The 7,169-nt window shown below is 41.2% G+C and overlaps 1 long non-coding RNA gene and 1 pseudogene across 2 annotated transcripts in view; both read right to left on the reverse strand.

The window, feature by feature from the left end:
- Nucleotides 1-280: 280 nt before the first annotated feature.
- Nucleotides 281-7,169, reverse strand: part of LOC116070550 — a 27,390-nt gene continuing 20,501 nt past the window's right edge. Inside the window, exon 2 of the long non-coding RNA XR_004110460.1 lies at nucleotides 281-574. This is a non-coding gene — a long non-coding RNA (uncharacterized LOC116070550). The remainder of the gene's footprint in view (nucleotides 575-7,169) is intronic.
- Nucleotides 1,651-2,739, reverse strand: LOC116070539 (annotated as a pseudogene). Its single transcript, XR_004110455.1, has one exon. The product of XR_004110455.1 is annotated as a non-histone chromosomal protein HMG-17 pseudogene (transcript).

Consider the following 7,169-nt stretch of genomic DNA (forward strand, 5'->3'; position numbering starts at 1 on the left):
TGCTTGTGAGCTCTGCCCATGGAGCTGTGGCAAGTACCTACCCATGCAGTATGGCAGGGACAAACCGTAGGCTTCCTTAGATTGGTAACCAGAGGCTGTCTTGGAAGGGGATGTTTAGGCTGAGATTTGAATGAAAACACCTCTCGGGGATAGATCATAACAGAGGACACCAACCCATATTGAAACTGTCCCGCAGTTTCACGAACTTGGGCTCCCTCAGGCGAAGGACTAAAGGACCTGAAAAATAGGGTTCGAGAGCAAGAGAAAGGACAAAGCCAGGTTGCGCCCCAATCAAGGCTTCGTACTTTACTTAGGGTGTTCAGCATTTCTATGTATACACGAGAAACCGAAACTGAATCTCTAGGTTACATTGATATTTGCAAAACATAAACATCGTGGGAGGAGTCAGGAGCGGAGGTCACCAGCAGCTCAGATGTCTGCAGATATCTTCAGGCAGTGGGTGTTGTCATATCACAATGTGAACTTTCTTCAGAGACAATCTGACAGTCTGCAGAGAGCTTTGTCTTGGTTCCCCAGGTAGTAGCCTCAAGCAGAAACCGCCAGAGTCTGAAGGCTGAGTTGAAGGGAGGAGGCAACACCGTATCAGTGGTAAAGTCTTGGCATGACGTTTGAAGAGATACCAATATTTGAACCATAGTCAATATTTAAACCATAACTATGCCCAAGATTAATTTATTGTTTGTTTGTTTGTTTGTTTGTTTGTTTTCGAGACAGGGTTTCTCTGAGTAGCCCTGGCTGTCCTAGGCTCTGTAGACCAGGCTGGCGTCGAACTCAGAAATCCGCCTGCCTCTGCCTCCCAAGCGCTGGGATTAAAGGTGTGCGCCACCACAGCCCGGCAAGATTAATTTTTTTAATTTAAAATATTTTTGTTATATAGGATATATCTACAACTAGAAGGAAATAAATAAAACTCTGAAAAACCAAAATTGAACCCTAACAGCCATGGTAGATCATGCCTATAAACCTAGCACTTGAAAGCTAAGGCAGGAAGATGAGTTCAAGGTCAGCACAGCCTGCATATCAAGATCTTGTCTCCAAAATCTAAGACCAGCAGATGTGGTTCAATAGCGGGACACTGGCGTGTGCAGAGCCTGAGTTAAACTCTTAGCATTGAGAAGCAGAAGCGTAGCGAGCACCTGGCCTATACACATGGCAGCTCTCTAGGCTTCTCCATGGCAGTAAGCTATTATGTCCGGGCTTTACTCTGTAGTTCCGTCTGGCCTTGAACTCAGTCCTCCTGCCTTAGCCTCCTGAGTGCTAGGATCACAGTGTAAACTGTTCCCCCAGCTTAATTAATTTCTTGACTACATTGCTTACATCGCTTTGTAGTATAAATAGTATTGTGTCGTACAATGTTTGTTTATTTTCTCCAAGCAATCATTTACTACCCAGTAAAGAACTTTCTGGTCATTTTTCATAATGACACAGTACTATATGTTGCCATAATTAAAAATCACTTTATTAATAAGCATGTAGGACATGTATTCTTATAGCTGCTATTAATAATAAGAATCTATATCATTAAGTTATACAGTCTATAATTTTACATAACATTTCCCTGTTGGTCTTTTGACATTGTAATTTTTTTCATGTTTTTAATTTTTTCTGTCCTTTTTTTTTTTTCAAGCCTAACTGTAACCAGCTTTATTAAAGATACTTTTCATAAATAATCATGGTATTTCAGGCAGGACATGGGCAGACAATCAACAATACAAAAACTTCCAAATTGCCTTCTTGTATAGACTACCAAAATCAGAAAGCCACTATAAAACCCAATGAAGTCTCCATTCAATGCTTTGAAAAGGGGAAGTAGCTTAGAGTGAGGGTGGACATTTCACATTAAGGATGTTGTTTAACAACTTTTTACAAGCTGACCCTGACTTTCAGGAAGTGAACATGGCAGAATTATCAATCTGAAGATCCACGATCTTTTATAAAATGAACCAGCGCTCTTCTGAGAACACTTGAAGCCACTGCAAAGTCCACATCACCCAATAGATGGAAAACCAGTTTTGGGGGCCAGGTTCCAACAGGTCTCTGGTTTTAAGGGAATTAAGTCTATGTTGATGGCACAGGGGGAAGAGAATATAAAAATGAATTCAGAGTTTTCCCAGACCACAAGACATTTTGTGCCTTGGTGGCCACCTATGTCAAGACCAGGATCTCTCTCCTGGGAGCCAACAGGAGCCTTTCAAAATTATCAGGGAAAGGTTTTCTGTCCTCAATCCAGCTTGGGAGATATTTTGTTAGTGACACATGGTCCTTCCCCCACAATAATGAAGTGTTCTGTGTGCTAACAACATAGCTTAAAAAAACAAAAGTAAAATAAAATTCTGCATTTTTATAAAACTTGATAAAAAATAGTATTTCAAACTGTACAGTCACCAGAAGTACACAGTTATCAAAAACGCACACACATCACTTGGCATCTCCAGCACCTTCAGCTTTCTGTGCCTGGTCTGTTTTGGCATCTCCATTTTCTGCAGGATTATTTGCATCCTTACCAGCACAGGCTTTCCCCTTCTTCCCTGTGGGTACCTTCTCTCCCTTCTTTGCAGGGGCCTTTTTAGGCTTGGGCTCTGGCTTTGGAGGAGCAGGTTTAGCAGACAATCTTGCGAATCTTCTCTGTGGCTCATCCTTCACCTTGGCTTTGTCGCCTTTAGCATCCCCTTCAGCCTTTCTTTTGGGCATGGCAGCGGCAGGGGACATCAGAGCTGAACACGGATATACAGCGACGTGCGGGTTCGGTCCACCTGGGGTCGTTCTCGCTGCTTCTTCACACTGCTCCATCTTTCCTGTTCTTAATCACCCAATCTTATCCAGAGCAGTTCTGGGGTTTAGTGCTGAGTAAGCCTGATGTCAAATGCTTTCCTTTCAGGCTGACACCATGTTGAAGATGGGCTTTCAGCAGCAAGTGCTGGATGTTTTGGAGCACACTCCTGGTGACTATCAGACCGTCTTGGTTTCTGCCATGATTCGAGATAGCATAGATCAGCTCACAGACCAGCTTCTGCACAATCCTGTGAGGATTATCACCGGGGACAAGAACCTGCCCTGCTCCAGCGTGTGGCAGATCATCCTGTGGGTAGAAGATCCAGCCAAAAAGAAGTTATTTGAAATCCTAAATGTGAGTATTCAGATCTGGGCCTTCCTCAATCTGTGGGAGAAACAGGGTCCTAGTCAGGTCAACAAGGCATAGACAAAGAATGATAAACAGAGCCAACACAACAGTGTGTTGAATCTGAATGTATTTCTTAGAAATGGCATCAGACTTTTACAGTCATTGCAAAAGAGAAATGATAAATCTAGCAACTCAGCAGTTAAGGTACATCTGAGGCCACCTGGAACACACTGGGTCTAAAGCAGCAGCCATCTCCTCTGGACTGGTGCTGCACCCCCTGGGGCCCAAGCGCCCTGGGTCCAGGGGACTGTGGACTGCATGAATCTGAGTTCTAGTCCATCTAAGTTCTAGTTCTAGCCAGAGTTCGAGCGCTCAATGCACAAAGATGGTGTACAGAAAACAGAGCGAATGACAAGAGTCATGTAGGTAGGCGAGGTCAATAAGGATCAGAGAGCAAGACTGAAGTCATGTAGGCAAGTGACTGCCACATCAAGGTCAGTAGGATCAGGTATCCAGATGTGAAGCAGGTGGAAGAGCAGTAGTACCCTCCCTGCTGGGGCTATTTTGGTATTCCTATGCTAATTCTCTGAGTCTGCTGAAGGCAAGCACCAGGAAGTTCCGATCTAACAGTTCCTGCTAATGCCCTTAAGTGAGGGAAGCTCTTCAGTTACTCTCTGGTATGTATAACAGTTCTGTCTTCTGTGGGACTGCCCTGAGAATTCTAACTACGTTAACAGTAAGCTATGGTGCCTGACCTCTGTTGCTAACTCCGAGGACATTCTATCTGATAAGGCAGCTTCCTTGTGAGAAATTCTAAGCTAAAGACAGCTTAGAATTAAATTAGGATAGGTTGGAACATTTTGCTGGCCAGGAAACAATGTCCAATCTTAGCCATTTACGAATCATTTCTTGGAGTACCTTTATGCCTAAATAAGACGGCATGTTGAAGATGGGAAAGACTGATTTGGAACACGCCTGAGTTAGGAGATGTCAGCGACTGTCTGAATGTCCAGGAGGCACAGAACTCCTTTTGGAGCCTTAACACCTCTTACCCTTAATCAGGCTTTTACCTCTGATACTACGGATTTAACTGGAGTAGATGAGTGGGTGTAGCAATCAGCCATGTTTTGTCACATGTGTTTTCCTTCCCACAGCTCCAGGGAGAGTGACACTTAGGGGAGCTTGTGGGAGGTCTGGTGCAGATTTTTAGTGGTAAATCCCTTTACCACATCAGAATCCTGTAAGGACCAAATAAAATTTTGCTTCTGATGTTGGTTAATGCAGGATTTTGCTATGTATCCCTGGCTTACCTGAGACCATATAGCTCATGACATTCCTCCTGCCTCCATATCCTCAGTATTGGGAGTAAAGGTAATTGCTACCAACCCAACTCTAAAAATATGCAGTATAGGTGCCTAGTTGTTTGGAGGGGTACATTTTGTTTTCTTTTTGAGGTCTGACAAGCAGGCTTGGAAGTCATAACCCTCCTTCAGCTCATGGTGTGTTAAGTATGAATGTTTGTGCCACACATTCTGGCTCAGAATCTGTTTTTTTCCTTATTATGTAAATATACATAAATATGAAGAGTATTTCTCATGAGTTGGGCATAGTCACTCGTGCCTATAATCCCACTCAATATTAGGGAGGCTGGGGCAGAAGAATAGCCTTGTATTTGCAACTAGCTAGGACTACTAATTGAGCTCAGTGAGCCTGAACTACAGAATATTATCCTCTCTCTCTCACACACACACACATACACACACATACACTCGTGCATGAACTCATAATTCCTCAATATTTTAACTTTTAAAAATTGCATACTTTTTTTTCAAAGTGTTTCTTAGGTGTTCTGTCCTTGAGAATCTTTGAACTAACTTAAGGAAACTTGTTAGAGTGGCCAATATTTGCCAGTAGTTACTTAAAAATAGTGTTCAGTTAAAGACAGCTGGTTTTGATTAGTGAGCAGGGTTAAGAATTATGTAATGATGTGTATAGTAGAGGATTGCAAAGTTGATCATCAATGGGAGGAGAGGCCCTTGGCCCTGTGAAAGTTCTGTGCCCCAGTGTAGGGCCAATAAGTGGGAGAGGGTGGGGTGGCAAGCAGGGGGAGGGGGGAGGCAACAGGGGTTTGTTCTTGTTGTTTTTTGTTTTTTGTTTTTGTTTTTGTTTTTTTTGAAGGGGAAACTAGGAAAGGAGAAATCATATGACATGTAAATAAAGAAAATACCTAAAAAAAATAAAAATAAAAAAAGATGTATTTTGGAAGGCCAAGATCAAAAACATTTACCTAATAAACATGTTTCCCAAATGAAACATTGTTTGAATGTTTCTTTTTTACTTTCTGACTTTTTCTCCATTTTTGTTCCATTTATAAAACTCATGTAACTTTTACATATGTATGAGTATGCATGTATATTACCTATACTTATGTATGAGTATGCATGTATATTACCTATGTATATATATATATATACACACACACACACACACACACACACACACATTCACACATGTCCGAAAAAAAAGAATTATGTAATATGTCTTAAAATTTAAATATATTTGTAATATTAATGATGAAAACTGAGATGAGAAGGCTGTGTATTCCTAGATGAGAACATTAGTTTTAGAAGAATGTTTTTATTTTAGATTATAATAATAATAGTAATTTAATTTCTTGTTTCATTGTTCAGGATCAGAAGCTCTTTAAGCCTTCCAGTATTAGTATTCGTGGACTGCAAACTAGGTGCAGATCTGGTGAGCAAGGCGGTTCAGAAGATCACGGGTCTGAACAGCACGTCCATCCACTCAGAGAAGTCTCAAGTGGAAAGGAGGGACATACTGAAGGTGGGTTCTTAGTGTTCTGTGTTCTCTGCCTTCCAGATCTATGGAATGGCATTTCCACCAGGTGACCTGTTAGCGGCTGGTTGTGTCTATATCAGACCTTCTCAGTGACATTATCCCTCCTGCTTAGGCCTCTGTATGTGGGAGCAATAAGCCTGCTCTCTAGAGGGTGTGTGCTGAACTGTGGATGGTGCAAACTGTGTTGCTGTTAGAATCATGTACACTGAAAAGTGTTGTAAAAAGAGCTTCAGGATTGCCTCCTAATCCAAGATTTTTTTATTGAATTGTTTCCATTCACTTTACTCCCAATTTAAAAATGTCACAGTGGCTCTGCCTGGCTAATACCTATCAAATAAATAGGAAACACTAAATACATGCTAAAATCATTGTGGCTGCTGTGTTGCTTTCCTTGCCGGCTCCCTTCTAGAGCTGGGAACTGACTCCAGGTGCTGTTGCTGAGCTGCCCACGTTTCTCCATTCGTGAGAAAATAACTATCTACAAACCATATCTTTAACAAAATTAAAGAAGAAAACGTCCCTAACCTAAAAAAAGAGATGCCCATGAACATACTAGAAGCTTACAGAACTCCAAATAGACTGGACCAGAAAAGAAATTCCTCCCGTCATATAATAATCAAAACCCCAAATGCACTAAACAAAGAAATAATTTTAAAAGCAGTAAGGGAAAAAAGGCAAGTAACATCTAAAGGCAGGCCTATCAGAATTACACCAGACTTCTCACCAGAGACTATGAAAACTAGAAGATCCTGGGCAGATGTCATATAGACCCTACAAGAACACAAATGCCAGCCCAAACTACTATACCCAGCAAAACTCTCAATTACCATAGATGGAGAAAACAAGATATTCCATGACAAAACAAAATTTACACAATATCTCTCCACAAATCCAGCCCTACAAAGGATAATTGTTGGAAAACACGAACATAAGGAGCAAAACTACACCCTAGAAGAAGCAAGAAAGTAATCTTGCACAAACCCACACAAACCTGATTCCACCTCTTACAACAAAAACAACAAGAGGTAACAATTACTTTTTCATAATATCTTAATATGAAAATTAATATTTACCAACATATCCTAATCAATTGAAATCCAAAAACATGAAGAATTAGAAATTTGTTGACTGTCATCCAATGGTCTCTCTAATTTGGTAATTGGAGAAA

Source organism: Mastomys coucha, unplaced genomic scaffold (assembly GCF_008632895.1).
Source record: "Mastomys coucha isolate ucsf_1 unplaced genomic scaffold, UCSF_Mcou_1 pScaffold1, whole genome shotgun sequence".
Taxonomy (NCBI): Eukaryota; Metazoa; Chordata; class Mammalia; order Rodentia; family Muridae; genus Mastomys; species Mastomys coucha.